This window comes from Oncorhynchus masou, chromosome 18 (genome assembly GCF_036934945.1).
Source record: "Oncorhynchus masou masou isolate Uvic2021 chromosome 18, UVic_Omas_1.1, whole genome shotgun sequence".
NCBI classification, from domain to species: Eukaryota; Metazoa; Chordata; class Actinopteri; order Salmoniformes; family Salmonidae; genus Oncorhynchus; species Oncorhynchus masou.
In genome coordinates this window covers 26,102,829-26,115,309 of record NC_088229.1, presented here as the reverse complement: position 1 = coordinate 26,115,309, position 12,481 = coordinate 26,102,829, and the positions used below count along the sequence as shown (strand labels likewise).

General features: G+C 49.7%; 1 pseudogene; it reads right to left on the bottom strand.

Moving 5' to 3' along the window:
- LOC135504308 (plexin-A1-like) overlaps positions 1–12,481 on the bottom strand; it is a 283,703-nt pseudogene that overhangs the window by 50,842 nt on the left and 220,380 nt on the right.

Sequence of the window (12,481 nt, the reverse complement as noted above, 5' to 3'; positions counted from 1 at the left end):
CCTTCTTTGGACACTGTGTTAACAACCCTCCAGACAAGCTTCAATGCCATACAACTCTCCTTCCGTGGCCTCCAACTGCTCTTAAATGCAAGCAAAACTAAATGCATGCTCTTCAACCGATCGCTACCCGCACCTACCCATCTGACCAACATCACTACTCTGGACGGCTCTGACTTACAATATGTGGACAACTACAAAAACCTAGGTGTCTAGTTAGACTGTAAACTCTCCTTCCAGACTCACATTAAGCATCTCCTATCCAAAATTAAATCTAGAATTGGCTTCCTATTTCACAGCAAAGCATCCTTCACTCATGCTGCCAAACGTACCCTTGTAAAACTGACCATCCTACCAATCCTCGACTTCAGCGATGTCATTTACAAAATAGCCTCCAAAACTCTACTCAGCAAATTGGATGCAGTCTATCACAGTGCCATCCGTTTTGTCACCAAAGCCACATATACTACCCAACACTGCGACCTGTATGCTCTGGTTGGTTGGTCCTCGCTACATATTCGTCACCAAACACACTGGCTTCAGGTCATCTATAAGTCGTTGCTAGGTAAAGCCCTGCCTTATCTCAGCTCCTGTACAAAGCACCTGTACAAAGCCAATCTGTAAATAGCCCATCCAACTACCTCATCACCATATTTATTTTGCTCCTTTGCATCCCAGTATCTCTACTTGCACACTCATCTTCTGCACATCTATCACCCCAGTGTTTCATTTGCCATACTGTAATAATTTCGCCACTTTGGCCAATTTATTGCCCCCCCCCTTATCTTACCTCATTTGCACATGTGGTATATAGACTTTTCTACTGTATCATTGACTGTATGTTTGTTTATTCCATGTGTAACTCTGTGTTGTTGTCTGTTTACACTGCTATGCTTTATCTTGGCCAGGTCGCAGTTGTAAATGAGAACTTGTTCTCAACTGGCCACCTGGTTAAATAAGAGGTGAAATAAAAAATACAATAAAAAATGTGTTAGGATGTTTATCTTAAACGCAGTGCTACTCAACTATCCTTCCCCTAGTGATGACTGAGACCTGGCTCTCCATCCAGCAGGATGAGCCTCCTAAGCAGCAATAGTAGGATCTGACCCCAGACCAGCCAGATCACAGAGGAACAAAGGCCCAAATCGTGTTCTCTTCCTCAAATTCCATCCATCCCTCTCTTTATTTATTTATCACCACTCTATTCATCTGCAGCATGTTGTTTTGGAGGAGTTACTGCAAACAGCGCTGGGAGAGATAAGCATTATTGAACCCAGCGGGGCCTAGCAAGAGGCGTAGCCATGCGTAAAAACACTTCCCTTTCAAAGACGTGCTGCTGGAGAGGAAGGGGCTCCTCCAATGGGATCTTAGGGATTTAAAAGAGTGTAGCGACGAGGGGAGAGAGGAGAGGAGGGGAGAAGAGCGGAGAGAGGAGAGGAGGGGAGAGAGGAGGGGAGAGAGGAGAGGAGGGGAGAAGGGAGAGGAGGGGAGACGAGGGAGAGAGAGGAGGGGAGAAGAGCGGAGAGAGGAGAGGAGGGGAGAGAGAGGAGGGGAGAGGGGAGGGAGAGGAGGAGGGGAGAGAGGGAGAGGAGGGGGAGAGGAGAGGAGAGAGGAGAGAGAGGGGAGAGAGAGGAGAAGAGCGGAGAGGAGGAGGGAGGGGAGAGAGAGAGGGAGAGGGGGAGGAAGGGGGAGAGGAGAAGAGGGGAGAGAGGAGAGGAGAGAGGGGAGGTGAGGAGGGGAGAGAGGAGAAGAGGGGAGAGGAGAAGAGGGGAGAAGGGAGAGAAGAGGGGAGGAGGAGGGGGAGGGGAGAGGGGGAGAGGAGGGGAGGAAGGAAGGAGGTGAGAGAGGAAAAGGAGAGGAGAAGTGAGAGAGGAAGGGGAGAGAGAAGAGGGGAGGAGAGAGGGAGAGAGGGGAGAGAGGGGAGAAGGGAGGGGAGCGAGGGGAGGGGAGGAGGGGAGAGAGGGGGAGGAGAGGAGAGGAGAGTAGAGGGGAGACGAGGGGAGAGAGGAGGGGAGGGAAGGGGGGGGAGGAGTTTTACCTTGTATGTTGAAGGGGTTGTCGATGACTTGGTTGCCATTCCACACCACAGAGAGATCCACAGGCAGGTCACTGATTTCATTACCCTCATAGTCATACTGGAAAGAGGGAGAGAAAGAGAAACAAACATTGATCAGTATCTACAGGCCTTACGGAGCCTGAACATTCAGTGTCAGTATTCACATCACTATGTGTGAGACAGAGTCAGATTGGTATGAAAGAAGGGGAGTAAGAGAAAGAGGAGAGAACCTCACTCTTCACCCAATCACAACACTTGCACCCAGAAACCCCCTCAAAAACAAACTTCTTCATAAATATGAACAGACACACAAACACACCCATCAGGTTTCCAATACCAATACTGCACATCCAGGGCATATAGAGGTATATTTTGAGCTGAGGGGAGGGGGAATGGGAGCGAAAGGAGGATGGAAATCTGGATAAATCTAAATGACTGTGAGGAGGCCATTCATTTACACATGAAATAAGTGGCAGAATTTAGGCGTGAAGAACGATGCCGAGGAGTAAGTGAAATTGGCATTTTCAATTTGTTCCCTGACACGTCTCATTTGGGCCCTGTGCTTCCTCCCAGCCTTGTGCCTCTTCCCATGGGCACCCAGTCAAATCAAATCAAATCAAAGTTGATTGGTTGTGGATAGAGATTTGCAGGTGTTATAGCAGGTGCAGGTAAATGCTTATGTTACTAGCTCCAACAGTGCAGTAGATACAATACAAACACAAAATAATAAAAAAATATATTTATATAACCAAAAATCATGAAATGACAGAATGGGACCAATTAACAATCCTGAGTAGATATATTAGAGGGAGCATGTGTCAGAATACAGAATATAAATATGTGGAGTGTATAGACAGTATATCATTGGAATGAAAATGGTATGTACAGTAGTAGGTATATTACGATGGGCCATGTTGAGAATACAGTATATACTGTACATATACAGTGAGTAATCAACAGTAAATAAACAGAATATGAGGTGGCCAGCATTCAATGACTCTATATACATGGGGCATTAGTCCCAAGGTACAGGGCTGAGTACCGGGCAGGCAGCCCATTAGTGATGTCTGATGGCGAGCTATACCGTTTCCGTTTGCTAGAAGGTGGCGAGAGTGAACAGACCGTGGCTCGGGTGGCTGAAGTCCTTGATGATCTTTTTGGCCTTCCTTTGACACCGAGTTACCTAAATGTCCTGGAGGGCCGGCAGCATGTTCCCGTGACGCGTTGGGTTGACCGCACCACCCTCTGGAGAGTCATGCGGTGATGCAGCTCGACAGAATGCTCTCAATGCTGCTTTTGTAGAAGTGTGTCAGGGTCCTGGAGGCTCTATGGAATTTCTTCAGCCGCCTGTGGTGGCACCTCCCATTTCAGGTCCTCAGTGATGTGCACGCCAAGCTTTGACCCTCTCCACTGTGGCCCCGTCGATGTGGATGGGGGCGTGCTCCCTCTTCTGGCTCCAAGGTCCACCATCAGCTCCTTTGTTTTTTGACATTGAGGAAGAGGTCATGTTCCTGGCCCACTCCGCCAGGGCTCTAACCTGTTCCCTGTAGGCCAGGGGTCCCCAATTACATCCAGCCGTGGGACGATTTTTCCTTGAGAGGATGGTTGGGGGCCGGAACATAGTAATAGATCATTTGTACACTTCAAATTGACCGTAAGAATCCCAAACAGATGTAGTATAGTTTTGACAAAAACTGATTTATTTAAAATCACAATTGTATTATGATACGACTAAATGTGCCTCTATTTATGCGTGGGAATACTTGGCAACAGGTTTCCTCAGTTAAAATCACTTTGAGCTGATTTGTTGATGATTTTCCAACAGAAAAGTTGGGGGACCTATAAGATCTGCTGTCGGCTGTCTCGTCGTTGTTCATCAGGACTCCCAGTTTCCTGTCGTCAGCAAACTTGATGACTGAGTCGTGTGTAGCCACGCAGTCATGGGTGAACAGGGAGTACAGGAAGGGGCTGTGTTGAGGGTCAGCATAGAGGAGGTGATGTTGCCTACCCTCACCACCTGGGGTCGGCCCGTCAGGAAGTCCAGGACCCAGTTACACAGGGAGGACTTCATACCCAGGGCCCTGAGCTTAGTGACAAGCTTGGAGAGAACTATGGTGTTGAAAGCAGAGAGATAGTTGATGAACACCATTCTCACATACAGTAGCTATTCCTCTTGTCAAGGTGGGATAAGGTGCTGTGCGGTGCGATTGATTTGTTCGGGCGGTATGCAAATTGTAGTAGGTCTAAGCTATCGGGGAAGTTGGAGGTGATATGGTCCTTGACTAGCCTCTCAAAGCACTTCACGATGGAAGAGCTGTGTGCTATGGGGCAATATTAATTTAGTTCAGTTACCTTGAAGCAAGTGGAGATTACAGACTGGGACAGGGAGAGGTTGGATGTCTGTGAAGACAGTCTGCTGGCCTGCGTATGCACCGAGGTCACGGCTTGGTATGCACCGAGGACACGGCTTGGTATGCACCGAGGACACGGCTTGGTATGCAACGAGGACACGGCTTGGTATGCACCGAGGACACGGCTTGGTATGCACAGAGGACACGGCTTGGTATGCAACGAGGACACGGCTTGGTATGCACCGAGGACACGGCACGGGTATGCACCGAGGTCACGGCTTGGTATGCACCGAGGACACGGCTTGGTATGCACCGAGGACACGGCTTGGTATGCACCGAGGACACGGCTTGGTATGCAACGAGGACACGGCTTGGTATGCACCGAGGACACGGCTTGGTATGCACCGAGGACACGGCTTGGTATGCACCGAGGACACGGCTTGGTATGCACCGAGGACACGGCTTGGTATGCACCGAGGACACGGCTTGGTATGCAACGAGGACACGGCTTGGTGTGCACAGAGGACACGGCTTGGTATGCCCTCTGAGCCAGCAGCCTTGAGAGGGTTAACACGTTTGAAAGTCCTACTCAACGTCGGCTACAAAGATCAGTCAGAGAGTGGGCTGAGGTCTAACACACACTGTACTGTATGTACAGACCCCAGGAGCCCTTCACCCAGACTTTCTGGCCCAGCCTCCAACCTACGCATAGCCTGGCCATAAAGGCCAACCCCGACCCACTCAATTAACACTGGTCTCCACATCTTACGCTGCATTGTTTATTTAGTTGCTTGCAGCTGTATTTACAGCCTTATTCAGTGATCTGACCTGAAAACTCCTATCTTGACTCACTCTACATCCAAAATGTCCCTTGCCTCTGTTACAAGAACCCATCCCGTCATTTTGACCTCAACCACTCTTGTCTGTTAAATCACAACACTAAACTGGGCAGGACATGGGATCCCACCCCAGCCCCCTACCCTGCCCATTCATCATTAATGAGTGAAGGCCATGGACACCAGCAGTCTAACCCTGCTCCTGACACATCTCTGTGGTAGGCCCACATTAAACTTTAAACGCCACGATTAGTCTGCCTGCGACACAACGGCCACCAACCACCAAGATGCCCTGTTCTCCTTGCAGCCACCACCCTGCTTTATTTATGTGCCTGTTTACAACATGCCAATGACACCATGATGCTAGCGTGACACCAACTCAACGCCATGTCACTCACTGGCACCAGACAGGACCAGCCAGCACCAGGATAGAGATGGGAGAGTCAGGACCGGTGTCTTCATCACACCTAGATAGATGGGAGAGTCAGGACCGGTGTCTTCATCACACCTAGATAGATGGGAGAGTCAGGACCGGTGTCTTCATCACACCTAGATAGATGGGAGGGTCAGGACCGGTGTCTTCATCACACCTAGATAGATGGGAGAGTCAGGACCGGTGTCTTCATCACACCTAGATAGATGGGAGAGTCAGGACCGGTGTCTTCATCACACCTAGATAGATGGGAGAGTCAGGACCGGTGTCTTCATCACACCAGGACCGGTGTCTTCATCACACCTAGATAGATGGGAGGTCAGGACCGGTGTCTTCATCACACCATGGGGAGTCAGGACCGGTGTCTAGATAGATTCATCATCACCTAGATAGATGGGAGAGTCAGGACCGGTGTCTTCATCACACCTAGATAGATAGATAGATGGGAGAGTCAGGACCGGTGTCTTCATCACACCTAGATAGATGGGAGAGTCAGGACCGGTGTCTTCATCACACCTAGATAGATGGGAGGGTCAGGACCGGTGTCTTCATCACACCTAGATAGATGGGAGAGTCAGGACCGGTGTCTTCATCACACCTAGATAGACGGGAGAGTCAGGACCGGTGTCTTCATCACACCTAGATAGATGGGAGAGTCAGGACCGGTGTCTTCATCACACCTAGATAGATGGGAGAGTCAGGACCGGTGTCTTCATCCCTAGATTCCCCTCTGAGTCAGGACCGGTGTCTTCATCACACCTAGATAGATGGGAGAGTCAGGACCCTTCATCACACCTAGATGATGGGAGAGTCTCTGTGTCCATCACACCTAGATAGATGCTCAGGACCCTGTCTCTCATCACACCTAGATAGATGGGAGAGTCAGGACCGGTGTCTTCACACCTGATAGATGGGAGAGTCAGGACCGGTGTCTTCATCACACCTGGGAGATTCCTCTCTGTGCTCCACCCTAGTCAGGACCTGTCTTCATCACACCTAGATAGATGGGAGAGTCTCTGTGTCTTCATCCACCCTGTTCCTCTCTTCTCCACCCTGATTCCCTGTCTTCATCACACCCTGTTCCTCTCTGATAGATGTCCAGGACCGGTGTCTTCATCCACCTCTGTGCTTCCACACCTAGATAGACGGGAGAGTCAGGACCTCTCTGTCATCCACTCTGTTCCGGTGTCTTCATCACACCTAGATAGATGTCAGGACCTGTCTTCATCACACCTAGATAGATGGGAGAGTCAGGACCCGGTGTCTTCATCACACCTAGATAGATGTCTTCATCTGTGGTCCGGTGTCTTCATCACACCTAGATGATGGGAGAGTCAGGACCGGTGTCTTCATCACACCTAGATAGATGGGAGAGTCAGGACCGGTGTCCATCACCTGATAGCTCTCAGGACCGGTGTCTTCATCACACCCTCAGGTTCCTGTCTTCATCACACCTAGATAGATGGGAGAGTCAGGACCGGTGTCTTCATCACACCTAGATAGATGGGAGAGTCACCGGTGTCTTCATCACACCTAGATAGATGGGAGAGTCAGGACCGGTGTCTTCATCACACCTAGGTTCCGGTGTCTTCATCACCTAGATAGATGGGAGAGTCAGGACCGGTGTCTTCATCACACCTAGATAGATGGGAGAGTCAGGACCGGTGTCTTCATCACTCTGTGCTTCCACCCTAGATGGGAGAGTCAGGACCGGTGTCTTCATCACACCTAGATGGGAGCTCCAGGACCGGTGTCTTCATCACTCCCTAGATAGATGGGAGAGTCAGTTCCGGTGTCTTCATCACACCTAGATAGATGGGAGAGTCAGGACCTGTGTCTTCATCACACCTAGATAGATGGGAGAGTCAGGACCGGTGTCTTCATCACACCTAGATAGATGGGAGGTCAGGACCGGTGTCTTCATCACACCTAGATAGATGGGAGTTCCTGTCTTCATCACACCTAGATAGATGGGAGAGTCAGGACCGGTGTCTTCATCACACCTAGATAGATCCAGGACCGGTGTCACACCTAGATAGATGGAGAGTCAGGACCGGTGTCTTCATCACACCTAGATAGATGGGAGAGTCAGGACCGGTGTCTTCATCACACCTAGATAGATGAGAGTAGGACTGTGTCTTCATCACACCTAGATAGATTAAGAGTCACATGGACCAGGTGTCTTCATCACTCTAGATTTCCTCAGGTTCCTTGTCTCCTGATAGATTCCTCTGTCTTCATCACACCTAGATAGATTCCAGGACTCGGTGTCTTCATCACACCTAGATAGATGTCTCTGGATTCCTGTGCCTGTCTGTCATCCTAGATAGACTTTCCTGTTCCTCTGTGTGTCCTGCCTTTCCTGTTCCAGTGTCCTCTGTGTTCCTCTCTATGCCTTTCCTGCTCCTCTGTGTTAACACTCTGTGTTCCAGATGCTGCTTTCCTGTTCCTCTGTGTTCCCTCTCTGCCTTTCCTGTTCCCACAGACTCTAGCCTTTCCTGTTCCTCTGTATTCCTCTCTATGCCTTTCCTGTTCCTCTGTGTTCCTACCTGCGTGTGTGGTTAAAACTCTCTCTGTGCTCCTATGCCTTTCCTGTTCCTCTGTTCCTCTCTGGCTGTTCCTCTTGTTCCTCTCTATGCCTTTCCTGTTCCTCACCCCTATGCCTTTCCTGTTCCCTCCTCTCTAGATCCTGTTCCATGCTTCTCTATGCCTTTCCTGTTCCTCTGTGTTCCTCTCTATGCCTTTCCTGTTCCTCTGTGTTCCTCTCTATGCCTTTCCTGTTCCTCTGTGTTCCTCTCTATGCCTTTCCTGTTCCTCTCTTTGTTCCCTCTGCCCTGTTCTCTCTCCTGTTCCCTCATGTTCCTCTCTGTTTCTCTCTGTGTTCCTACTCTGTTCCTCTCCACTCTTTCCTCTCTTTTCCTCTCTGTTCCTTGTACCTCTCTGTTCCTCCCTGTTCCTGTTCCTCTCTGTTCCTCTCTGTTCCCTGTTCCTCTCTGTTCTCTCTGTTCCTTCTGTTCCTCTCTGTTCCTCCTCTCTCTGTTCCTCCTGTTCCTCCCTCTCTCCTCCCTGTTCCTCTCTGTTCCTCTCTGTTCCTCTCTGTTCCTCCTGTTCCCCTGTTCCTCTCTCTTGTACCTCTCTCCACTCTGTTCCTCCCTGTTCCTCTCTGTGCTCCTGTTCCTCTCTGTTCCCTCTCTCCTCCCTGTTCCTCTCTGTTCTCTCTGTTCCTCTCTGTTCCTCCCTGTCCCCTGTTCCTCTTTGCTCCTCTCCTGTTCCTCCCTGTTCTCTCACCCTGTTCCTCTCTCTTCCTCTCTGTTCCTCCCTCTCTCACTCCTGTTCCTCTCTGTTCCTCTGTTCCTCTCTTTGTTCCTCTCTTGCTACCCTGTTCCTCTCTGTTCCTCTCTGTACCTCTGTTCCTCTTTCCTCTCTGTATCTCTCTTTGTTCCTCTCCTACTCTATGCTCCTCCCTGTTCCTCTCTGTTTCCTCTCTGTGCTTTCTGTTCTCTCTGTTCCAATCTGTTCCTCTCTCTTTGTCCCTCTCTGTTCCTCTCCTGTACCTCTCTGTGCTCCTCTCTGTTCCTCCCTGTTCCTCTCTGTGCTCACTCTCTGTTCCTCTCTCTTTCTCTCTCTTGTTCCTCTCTGTTCTGTTCTCTCTCTGTCCTCTCTCTCCACCCTGTTCCTCTCTCTCTCTGTGCTCTGTTCCTCTCTGTTCCTCCCTGTTCCACCTCTCACTTTCCTCTCTCTCTCTGTTCCTCTCTCTCTGTTCCTCTCTGTTCCTCTCCTGTTCCACTCTGTTCCTCCCTCTCTGTTCTCTCTGTTCCTCTCTGTTCCTCTCTGTTCCTCAATCTGTTCCTCCTGTTCCCCTGTTCCTCTCTGTGCTCCACTCTGTTCTCTCTCTCCTGCTCCACCTCTGTGTTCCTCTCTGTTCCTCTTTCTCTCTCTTTGCTGTTACTCTGTTCCTCTCCTCCCCCCTCTCTCTGTTTCCTCTCTGTTCCTCTCTGTTCCTCTCTGTACCTTCCTCCATTCTGTTCCTCTCTCTCTGTTCCTCTCTGTTCCTCTCTGTGCTCCACTCTGTTCCTCTCTGTTCTCTGTTCTGTTCCTCTCTCTGTGTTCCTCCCTGTTCCTCTCTGTGCTCCTCTCTGTTCCTGTTCTCTGTGCTCCTCCCTGTATCTGTTCCTCTCTGTTCCTCCTGTTCTCTCTGTTCTCTCTCTGTGCCTCCCTGTTCCTCTCTGTTCTCTGTTCTCTCTCTGTTCCTCTTTTTCCACTCTGTTCCTCTCTGTCCCTGTTCCTCTCTCTTCTCTGTGCTCCTCTCTGTGCTCCATTCTGTTCCTCTCTGTTCCTCTGTGCTCCACTCTGTTCCTCTCTTCCTCTCTGTTCCTCTGTTCTCTCTGTGCTCCACTCTCCTCTTCTGTCTCCACTCTCTGTTCCTCTCTGCTCCACTCTGTGTTCCTCTCTGTTCCTCTCTGTTCCTCTCTGTTCCTCTCTGTGCTCCCTGTTCCTCTCTGTTCCTCTCTGTGCTCCACTCTCTGTTCCTCTCTGTGCTCCACTCTGTGTCCTCTCTGTCCTGTGCTCCACTCTGTGTTCCTCTCTGTTCCTCCCTGTTCCTCTCTGTTCCTCTCTGTGCTCCACTCTGTGGTCCTCTCTGTGCTCCACCCTGTTCCTCTCTGTGCTCCACCCTGTTCCTCTCTGTTGCTCTCTGTGCTCCACCCTGTTCCTCTCTGTTCCTCTCTGTGCTCTACCCTGTTCCTCTCTGTGCTCCACCCTGTTCCTCTCCACCCTGTTCCTCTCTGTGCTCCACCCTGTTCCTCTCTGTGCTCCACCCTGTTCCTCTCTGTTCCTCTCTGTGCTCCACCCTGTTCCTCTCTGTGCTCCACCCTGTTCCTCTCTGTGCTCCACCCTGTTCCTCTGTTCCTCCCTGTTCCTCTCTGTTCCTCCCTGTTCCACTCTGTTCCTCCCTGTTCCTCTCTGTGCTCCACCCTGTTCCTCTCTGTCTGTGCTCCACTCTGTTCCTCTCTGTTCCCCTCTGTTCCTCTCTGTGCTCCAACCTGTTCCTCTCTGAACCTCTCTGTGCTCCACTCTGTTCCTCCCTGTTCCTCTCTGTTCCTCTCTGTCTGTTCCTCTCTGTGCTCCACCCTGTTCCTCTCTGAACCTCTCTGTGCTCCACTCTGTTCCTCCCTGTTCCTCTCAGTTCCTCTCTGTTCCCCTCTGTTCCTCCTCTGTTCCAGGATGAGTAATCATGCTCATGACTGTATCCTGGCCGGTGTGTGGAGGCTGTTGTGTGAAATGAATCAGCCATGCGAACAGGGAAAATCCAAGGTGAGCAGTAACATGTCCCTGACCTCATTAAGAACAACATACACATGAACCAGCATTTCATTCTTTATCATCTTTCCTCTCAATTAATTGTCTCCTGGAATTGCATGTCCTGTGCTATTCATATAGTGAGGAGGGCACTCTGGTGTGTTTGTGAGTGTGAATGTGTGTGTAGGCTGGATATCCAGTGTCTGCTGGGCAGAAAAGTGCTGATGTTAACACAACAGGCCAGATGCTGCTCAGGAGAGGGGGAAGAACCCAGCGCCTTTGTGCAGGTCACCCACAGATAATTAGTCATTTTGAAGGGGTACCTGCGTGTGTGGTTAAAACAGCAGCGAGGGGCCCGCCCCCACAGCCCACCTAGGCAATGTTACTGAGAAACCCCCTTCCCCTCCTCTAGATGCCATCGCTTTCTGTCTCTCTCTTTTCTCTCTCTCTCTTTGTATCTCTCTCTTTGTACCTCTCTCTTTCTCTCTCTTTGTACCTCTCTCTTTCTCTCTCCTTGTACCTCTCTCTTTGTACCTCTCTCTTTCTCTCTCTTTGTACCTCTCTCTTTGTACCTCTCTCTTTCTCTCTCCTTGTACCTCTCTCTTTGTACCTCTCTCTTTGTACCTCTCTCTTTGTACCTCTCTCTTTGTATCTCTCTCTTTCTCTCTTTGTACCTCTCTCTTTGTACCTCTTTCTTTCTCTCTCCTTGTACCTCTCTCTTTCTCTCTCCTTGTACCTCTCTCTTTCTCTCTCCTTGTACCTTTCTCTTTGTACCTTTCTCTTTGTACCTCAATCTTTGTACCTCTCTCTTTGTACCTCTCTCTTTGTACCTTTCTCTTTGTACCTCTCTCTCTCTCTCTTTGTCTCTCTCTTGCTCTCTCTTTGTACCTCTCTCTTTCTCTCTCTTTTTACCTCTCTCTTTCTCTCTCTTTGTACCTCTCTCTGTGTACCTCTCTCCTTGTACCTCTCTCTTCCTCTCTCTTTGTACCTCTCTCTTTGTATCTCTCTCTTTCTCTCTCTTAGTACCTCTCTCTTTGTACCTCTCTCTTTGTACCTCTCTCTTTCTCTCTCTTTGTACCTCTCTCTTTCTCTCTCTCTTTGTACCTCTCTCTTTCTCTCTCTTTGTACCTCTCTCTTTCTCTCTCTTTGTCTCTCTCTTTGTACCTCTCTCTTTCTCTCTCTTTGTATCTCTCTCTTTCTCTCTCTTTGTACCTCTCTCTTTCTCTCTCTTTGTACCTCTCTCTTTCTCTCTCTTTGTACCTCTCTCTTTCTCTCTCTCTTGTATGTCTCTCTGTCTGTCCTCTCTCTTTGTACCTCTCTCTTTCTGTCTCTCTTTGTATCTCTCTCTTTCTCTCTCTTTGTCCTCTCTTTTTCTCTCTCTCTTTGTACCTCTCTCTTTCTCTCTCTGTACCTCTCTTTCTGTCTTTTTCTGTCTGTCTCTCTATTTGTACCTCTCTCTCTCTTTCTGTCTTTGTCTCTTTATGTCTGTCTGTCTGTCTGTCTCTTCTGT